This window comes from Eucyclogobius newberryi, unplaced genomic scaffold (assembly GCF_026437365.1).
Source record: "Eucyclogobius newberryi isolate DKJ021-1_F unplaced genomic scaffold, fEucNew1.0.hap1 SCAF_1, whole genome shotgun sequence".
NCBI lineage: Eukaryota > Metazoa > Chordata > Actinopteri > Gobiiformes > Gobiidae > Eucyclogobius > Eucyclogobius newberryi.
In genome coordinates this window covers 49,141,491-49,150,319 of record NW_027315723.1, presented here as the reverse complement: position 1 = coordinate 49,150,319, position 8,829 = coordinate 49,141,491, and the positions used below count along the sequence as shown (strand labels likewise).

General features: G+C 45.7%; 1 protein-coding gene across 2 annotated transcripts in view; it reads right to left on the bottom strand.

The window, feature by feature from the left end:
* Positions 1–6,514: 6,514 nt before the first annotated feature.
* arhgap1 (Rho GTPase activating protein 1) overlaps positions 6,515–8,829 on the bottom strand; it is a 23,008-nt gene continuing 20,693 nt past the window's right edge. For both annotated transcript variants that reach the window (XM_072448029.1, XM_072448037.1), the window contains one exon: positions 6,515–8,829. This exon is cut by the window's right edge and continues 1,699 nt beyond it. The gene's annotated coding sequence lies outside the window, so the exon portion shown is untranslated.

Genomic DNA, 8,829 nt, shown 5'->3' with positions numbered 1-8,829 from the left:
TGAGTAACAGCTGTAGTTACTCTCTGTTGTAGTAGTAGTAGTAGTAGTAGTAGTAGTAGTAGTAGTAGTAGTAGTAGTAGTAGTAGTAGTAGTAGTAGTAGTAGTAGTAGTAGTACCTGTTGTAGCAGTAGAACGTGAGTAACAGCTGTAGTTACTCTCTGTTGTAGTAGTAGTAGTAGTAGTAGTAGTAGTAGTAGTAGTAGTAGTAGTAGTAGTAGTAGTAGTAGTAGTAGTAGTACCTGTTGTAGCAGTAGAATGTGAGTAACAGCTGTAGTTACTCTCTGTTGTAGTAGTAGTAGTAGTAGTAGTAGTAGTAGTAGTAGTAGTAGTAGTAGTAGTAGTAGTAGTAGTAGTAGTACCTGTTGTAGCAGTAGAATGTGAGTAACAGCTGTAGTTACTCTCTGTTGTAGTAGTAGTAGTAGTAGTAGTAGTAGTAGTAGTAGTAGTAGTAGTAGTAGTAGTAGTAGTAGTAGTAGTAGTAGTAGTAGTAGTAGTAGTAGTACCTGTTGTAGTACCTGTTGTAGCAGTAGAATGTGAGTAACAGCTGTAGTTACTCTCTGTTGCTCAGTGCAGCTCGTCTCGATGGTTTTATCTGGTTTTGATTGAGAAAGAGTTGAATGTTAATTTTTTCTCTTTTAGTTGTTGTGAAATAGTTGTTCTTGTTCAGTTGTTGCACAATGTCTCAAGAGCAAATACTTTAGGAAAAACCCACAGGATTTCTGATACACAGTGATCTCAAACACGGTGCTTTCCACAGCCGCGCCCAAGGGCACAACAACACAACCTTTGAACTGGCAATGTGCACATTTCAAACCACAGACCTTTTTAGCTCTTTATTCTTTTATACGGTATGTGCTGTATAAAAAAATAGGTAAATGTAAATGTAGGTCAATGAGTTTCTCTGTTTGTCTTGTAGGGTTTATGTCTGTTTCCATGCACATCCAATCATTATTACTATAATTTATTTATATTATTTGACATTTATTTAACCAGTTTGTGTAACATGTGACGTACGTACCAGACTGTTGCTTGTTGCTGTGGTGCTTGTTGCTGTGGTGCTTTGGTGCTTGTTGCTGTGGTGCTGTGGTGCTGTGGTGCTTGGTGCTGTGGTGCTGTGGTGCTGTGGTGCTTGTTGCTGTGGTGCTTTGGTGCTTGTTGCTGTGGTGCTGTGGTGCTTGTTGCTGTGGTGCTGTAGTGCTTTGGTGCTTGTTGCTGTGGTGCTTGTTGCTGTGGTGCTGTGGTGCTTGTTGCTGTGGTGCTTGTTGCTGTGGTGCTGTGGTGCTTGTTGCTGTGGTGCTTGTTGCTGTGGTGCTGTGGTGCTTTGGTGCTTGTTGCTGTGGTGCTTGTTGCTGTGGTGCTGTGGTGCTTTGGTGCTTGTTGCTGTGGTGCTTGTTGCTGTGGTGCTGTGGTGCTGTGGTGCTTGTTGCTGTGGTGCTTGTTGCTGTGGTGCTGTGGTGCTTGTTGCTGTGGTGCTTTGGTGCTTGTTGCTGTGGTGCTGTGGTGCTTGTTGCTGTGGTGCTGTGGTGCTTGTTGCTGTGGTGCTTTGGTGCTTGTTGCTGTGGTGCTGTGGTGCTTGGTGCTGTGGTGCTGTGGTGCTGTGGTGCTGTGGTGCTTGTTGCTGTGGTGCTTTGGTGCTTGTTGCTGTGGTGCTGTAGTGCTTTGGTGCTTGTTGCTGTGGTGCTTTGGTGCTTGTTGCTGTGGTGCTTGTTGCTGTGGTGCTGTGGTGCTTGTTGCTGTGGTGCTGTAGTGCTTTGGTGCTTGTTGCTGTGGTGCTTGTTGCTGTGGTGCTTTGGTGCTTGTTGCTGTGGTGCTTGTTGCTGTCGTGCTTGTTGCTGTGGTGCTTGTTGCTGTGGTGCTGTGGTGCTTTGGTGCTTGTTGCTGTGGTGCTTGTTGCTGTGGTGCTGTGGTGCTTTGGTGCTTGTTGCTGTGGTGCTTGTTGCTGTGGTGCTGTGGTGCTTGTTGCTGTGGTGCTTTGGTGCTTGCTGCTGTGGTGCTTGTTGCTGTGGTGCTTGTTGCTGTGGTGCTTTGGTGCTTGTTGCTGTGGTGCTTGTTGCTGTGGTGCTGTGGTGCTTGTTGCTGTGGTGCTTTGGTGCTTGTTGCTGTGGTGCTTTGGTGCTTGTTGCTGTGGTGCTGTGGTGCTGTGGTGCTTGGTGCTGTGGTGCTGTGGTGCTTGTTGCTGTGGTGCTTGTTGCTGTGGTGCTGTGGTGCTGTGGTGCTTGTTGCTGTGGTGCTGTGGTGCTTGTTGCTGTGGTGCTTTGGTGCTTGTTGCTGTGGTGCTGTGGTGCTGTGGTGCTGTGGTGCTTGTTGCTGTGGTGCTTTAGTAGTAGTAGTAGTAGTAGTAGTAGTAGTAGTAGTAGTAGTAGTAGTAGTAGTAGTAGTAGTAGTACCTGTTGTAGCAGTAGAATGTGAGTAACAGCTGTAGTTACTCTCTGTTGTAGTAGTAGTAGTAGTAGTAGTAGTAGTAGTAGTAGTAGTAGTAGTAGTAGTAGTAGTAGTACCTGTTGTAGCAGTAGAATGTGAGTAACAGCTGTAGTTACTCTCTGTTGTAGTAGTAGTAGTAGTAGTAGTAGTAGTAGTAGTAGTAGTAGTAGTAGTAGTAGTAGTAGTAGTAGTAGTAGTACCTGTTGTAGTACCTGTTGTAGCAGTAGAATGTGAGTAACAGCTGTAGTTACTCTCTGTTGCTCAGTGCAGCTCGTCTCGATGGTTTTATCTGGTTTTGATTGAGAAAGAGTTGAATGTTAATTTTTTCTCTTTTAGTTGTTGTGAAATAGTTGTTCTTGTTCAGTTGTTGCACAATGTCTCAAGAGCAAATACTTTAGGAAAAACCCACAGGATTTCTGATACACAGTGATCTCAAACACGGTGCTTTCCACAGCCGCGCCCAAGGGCACAACAACACAACCTTTGAACTGGCAATGTGCACATTTCAAACCACAGACCTTTTTAGCTCTTTATTCTTTTATACGGTATGTGCTGTATAAAAAAATAGGTAAATGTAAATGTAGGTCAATGAGTTTCTCTGTTTGTCTTGTAGGGTTTATGTCTGTTTCCATGCACATCCAATCATTATTACTATAATTTATTTATATTATTTGACATTTATTTAACCAGTTTGTGTAACATGTGACGTATGTACCAGACTGTTGCTTGTTGCTGTGGTGCTTGTTGCTGTGGTGCTTTGGTGCTTGTTGCTGTGGTGCTGTGGTGCTGTGGTGCTTGGTGCTGTGGTGCTGTGGTGCTGTGGTGCTTGTTGCTGTGGTGCTTTGGTGCTTGTTGCTGTGGTGCTGTGGTGCTTGTTGCTGTGGTGCTGTAGTGCTTTGGTGCTTGTTGCTGTGGTGCTTGTTGCTGTGGTGCTGTGGTGCTTGTTGCTGTGGTGCTTGTTGCTGTGGTGCTGTGGTGCTTGTTGCTGTGGTGCTTGTTGCTGTGGTGCTGTGGTGCTTTGGTGCTTGTTGCTGTGGTGCTTGTTGCTGTGGTGCTGTGGTGCTTTGGTGCTTGTTGCTGTGGTGCTTGTTGCTGTGGTGCTGTGGTGCTGTGGTGCTTGTTGCTGTGGTGCTTGTTGCTGTGGTGCTGTGGTGCTTGTTGCTGTGGTGCTTTGGTGCTTGTTGCTGTGGTGCTGTGGTGCTTGTTGCTGTGGTGCTGTGGTGCTTGTTGCTGTGGTGCTTTGGTGCTTGTTGCTGTGGTGCTGTGGTGCTTGGTGCTGTGGTGCTGTGGTGCTGTGGTGCTGTGGTGCTTGTTGCTGTGGTGCTTTGGTGCTTGTTGCTGTGGTGCTGTAGTGCTTTGGTGCTTGTTGCTGTGGTGCTTTGGTGCTTGTTGCTGTGGTGCTTGTTGCTGTGGTGCTGTGGTGCTTGTTGCTGTGGTGCTGTAGTGCTTTGGTGCTTGTTGCTGTGGTGCTTGTTGCTGTGGTGCTTTGGTGCTTGTTGCTGTGGTGCTTGTTGCTGTCGTGCTTGTTGCTGTGGTGCTTGTTGCTGTGGTGCTGTGGTGCTTTGGTGCTTGTTGCTGTGGTGCTTGTTGCTGTGGTGCTGTGGTGCTTTGGTGCTTGTTGCTGTGGTGCTTGTTGCTGTGGTGCTGTGGTGCTTGTTGCTGTGGTGCTTTGGTGCTTGCTGCTGTGGTGCTTGTTGCTGTGGTGCTTGTTGCTGTGGTGCTTTGGTGCTTGTTGCTGTGGTGCTTGTTGCTGTGGTGCTGTGGTGCTTGTTGCTGTGGTGCTTTGGTGCTTGTTGCTGTGGTGCTTTGGTGCTTGTTGCTGTGGTGCTGTGGTGCTGTGGTGCTTGGTGCTGTGGTGCTGTGGTGCTTGTTGCTGTGGTGCTTGTTGCTGTGGTGCTGTGGTGCTGTGGTGCTTGTTGCTGTGGTGCTGTGGTGCTTGTTGCTGTGGTGCTTTGGTGCTTGTTGCTGTGGTGCTGTGGTGCTGTGGTGCTGTGGTGCTGTGGTGCTTGTTGCTGTGGTGCTTTGGTGCTTGTTGCTGTGGTGCTGTAGTGCTTTGGTGCTTGTTGCTGTGGTGCTTTGGTGCTTGTTGCTGTAGTGCTGTGTTGCTGTGGTGCTTGTTGCTGTGGTGCTGTGGTGCTTGTTGCTGTGGTGCTGTAGTGCTTTGGTGCTTGTTGCTGTGGTGCTTGTTGCTGTGGTGCTTTGGTGCTTGTTGCTGTGGTGCTTGTTGCTGTGGTGCTTGTTGCTGTGGTGCTTGTTGCTGTGGTGCTGTGGTGCTTTGGTGCTTGTTGCTGTGGTGCTTGTTGCTGTGGTGCTGTGGTGCTTTGGTGCTTGTTGCTGTGGTGCTTGTTGCTGTGGTGCTTTGGTGCTTTGGTGCTTGCTGCTGTGGTGCTTGTTGCTGTGGTGCTTGTTGCTGTGGTGCTTTGGTGCTTGTTGCTGTGGTGCTTGTTGCTGTGGTGCTGTGGTGCTTGTTGCTGTGGTGCTTTGGTGCTTGTTGCTGTGGTGCTTTGGTGCTTGTTGCTGTGGTGCTGTGGTGCTGTGGTGCTTGGTGCTGTGGTGCTGTGGTGCTTGTTGCTGTGGTGCTTGTTGCTGTGGTGCTGTGGTGCTGTGGTGCTTGTTGCTGTGGTGCTTTGGTGCTTGTTGCTGTGGTGCTTTGGTGCTTGTTGCTGTGGTGCTGTGGTGCTGTGGTGCTTGGTGCTGTGGTGCTGTGGTGCTGTGGTGCTTGTTGCTGTGGTGCTTTGGTGCTTGTTGCTGTGGTGCTGTGGTGCTTGTTGCTGTGGTGCTGTAGTGCTTTGGTGCTTGTTGCTGTGGTGCTTTGGTGCTTGTTGCTGTAGTGCTGTGTTGCTGTGGTGCTTGTTGCTGTGGTGCTGTGGTGCTTGTTGCTGTGGTGCTGTGGTGCTTGTTGCTGTGGTGCTGTGGTGCTTGTTGCTGTGGTGCTGTGGTGCTTGTTGCTGTGGTGCTGTGGTGCTTGTTGCTGTGGTGCTGTGGTGCTGTGGTGCTGTGGTGCTTGTTGCTGTGGTGCTGTGGTGCTTGTTGCTGTGGTGCTGTGGTGCTGTGGTGCTGTGGTGCTTGTTGCTGTGGTGCTGTGGTGCTTGTTGCTGTGGTGCTGTGGTGCTTGTTGCTGTGGTGCTGTGGTGCTTGTTGCTGTGGTGCTGTGGTGCTTGTTGCTGTGGTGCTGTGGTGCTGTGGTGCTTGTTGCTGTGGTGCTGTGGTGCTTGTTGCTGTGGTGCTTGTTGCTGTGGTGCTGTGGTGCTGTGGTGCTGTGGTGCTTGTTGCTGTGGTGCTGTGGTGCTTGTTGCTGTGGTGCTGTGGTGCTTGTTGCTGTGGTGCTGTGGTGCTGTGGTGCTTGTTGCTGTGGTGCTGTGGTGCTTGTTGCTGTGGTGCTGTGGTGCTTGTTGCTGTGGTGCTGTGGTGCTTGTTGCTGTGGTGCTTGTTGCTGTGGTGCTGTGGTGCTGTGGTGCTTGTTGCTGTGGTGCTGTGGTGCTTGTTGCTGTGGTGCTGTGGTGCTTGTTGCTGTGGTGCTGTGGTGCTTGTTGCTGTGGTGCTGTGGTGCTTGTTGCTGTGGTGCTTGTTGCTGTGGTGCTTGTTGCTGTGGTGCTGTGGTGCTGTGGTGCTTGTTGCTGTGGTGCTGTGGTGCTTGTTGCTGTGGTGCTGTGGTGCTTGTTGCTGTGGTGCTGTGGTGCTTGTTGCTGTGGTGCTTGTTGCTGTGGTGCTGTGGTGCTGTGGTGCTTGTTGCTGTGGTGCTGTGGTGCTTGTTGCTGTGGTGCTTGTTGCTGTGGTGCTGTGGTGCTGTGGTGCTTGTTGCTGTGGTGCTGTGGTGCTTGTTGCTGTGGTGCTGTGGTGCTTGTTGCTGTGGTGCTGTGGTGCTTGTTGCTGTGGTGCTTGTTGCTGTGGTGCTGTGGTGCTGTGGTGCTTGTTGCTGTGGTGCTGTGGTGCTTGTTGCTGTGGTGCTGTGGTGCTTTGTGAGTGTGGAGTGTGGAGTGTGAGTCTGATCTTTAGACGATCCTCGGACACTGCACTGAGCTCACACTTTTCAAGAACATTAAAAATGGGTCAAATAAAGAGACACATTTGATAAACTTTTACACAAGATGAATTTGATTTTCCGAGACATTTTATTGGCTGCATTCATCATTATTATTAAGTACACAGTAATATCCAGCACATATACACAGTCCACATCATATCAAAAGTAACAGCATGAAAAAAAAAGATTAAGAAAATAAAGTTCACAAAGTATCAAAACCAATCAATGGAAAACCAATCATTTCTCTTCTTCTAGAGAAATATTGTTTACCGTCACTATGACAACGGCTACAGTACAACGACCCATAGATTAGACCGAGCCGAGCCATTAGCAGATATGGAAACATGTCATATACTTGGTTAGCATCACAAGGATAAACTATTTTTAAATGGGAAATGATTGAGTTTTTTGTTTTTTTAAATGACAATATTTTTGGGGAAATAAAAATGTGATTGTCATTTGAAAAATATGGAGTGTATGATTTGGTCCATAGCATATATTAATAAATGCTAATATTATTCCTATGGGCAGTCCTGCTAATGTCCACACAGGTCAAAGCACCTCTGGTTTAATCTATGGCAGAGCGGCACAATGGCACTTCATTGGCATAAATCACTTAATTACACAGACGTATTTATTAATATTATAGATGTTTTTTTTTGTTTTAATCAAATCGCCTCCAAAATATGAATGATACAGAAAGCACAGTTTGGTAGACACAAAGACACACAGCACAGACTCACAAGACAGGCACGGGACAGCAAAGTACCTCACTACAAACCATGTCACTAAAGTGGTTATGTAAGTGCTAAATAACATTATAATATCATGCTAATGTCATCTTAAGACGGGAATTGAAATTGTTCTGTGAAGAAAGACATTTCACCAACTTAAAAAGGAGAAGCAAGTAACATTTTGACCTTAAACATCTTTGGACGTCCCAGTGATGGTGAAACGTGTCTTTTCAGGGCGTTTAAAGTGTCGCCCCCTGGTGTCTCCGGGCGGAACACCAGCCGTGTAACGTGTGCCGACTTCGACCAGAAGACAACGGTTTTATTTCAACAAAAAATAAAATTAAAATAAAATCCAAATGCCAAAATGACTTAGTTCTACTTGAAGCGGTTAAATTGGGTAGATCCAGTTTATAACGCCGTCATAACGTTGTCATTGTGGTTCGTGTTGTCGTTGAGATTGTATTGTACACTTTAAACGCTGTTGTCCCATGCCTTTAACACTTTACTTCATTCACACTTTTGGTGCCGTTACATCACAAACAAAACAGTCTCAACATGTCAGCATACTTATGAATGTACGGAATTATAATAAGTTATCTTTTCAAACATGTTCTGGGATGTTCTGGCTAAAGTCACTGCTCTGGTGGAGGCAAATGGCTGCGAACACGAGAACTTACAACAAGAAAACTACAATATTTGGTTGATTCTACAAATGGACCTCATTCATACAAGGCAAGACCTGCACAGTATTTGACAATAAATGTTTTTGGACGGTCAAAATCTGGAGAAACCCAACACAGGACGGTCAGACTGAGCGTAAAATAACAAGGAAGCGGAATAATGAGCTAATACGTAGGAGCTTTTAGACAAAATAAGAGGTTTTTTGCTAATTTATGTGAAGATATTGGAAGACTAAACGTAGACATCAGTGAAAACAGGCTCTCAATAGTGATTATGTGGGTTGCAATTGGAGCGGACTAAACTAAACTAAAGCAAAACCATTTATAGCTAATCAGTTTTTTAATTTACGTTCATTTTTAGTCAAATCTAAACCGCGAGTTGTTGGGAAGGAACGCATCACACAAGGTTCCACTTCCTAATAAAGCATGGAGAAAAGAATGAGTTAATAATGAAAGAATCCTTTAAGAATGAATCAGGCTTAATAACTAATTAATTAGGAAGTCAGGGAATTATTTAAGTAGTGACTAAACAATGATTCAGGCCAATAAAGCATTTGTTCATTATGAATTAGGTCTTTGTTCATGCTTTATTAAGGTTAGTAAAAGTGCTGTTATTGTAGCGTTACAGAAAACTATTTATATTCAATAATGCTTGAACTGGATTAAGTTTATGGTAATCTGTCAAAAGCATAGATCATTAAAAAGAAATATGTCACTACATTTCTCATTAATTGGGTCAATTATTATGACATTTTGTATATTTTTATGTTTAAATCCTGATTACTTCAATACACTTAAAACACTTGAAAACTATTACCGGTATGGAGGGGTTTTCTACAATATCACTACCAAGACTAATATGCATTAGGTTTTTGGGGGTCTATCTAACTTTGTTCATAACTACAAACTTGTCCTGATTGACACACTTCACGCCAAATCAGCAAAACAATCTTTTTTTCTGACGACACTT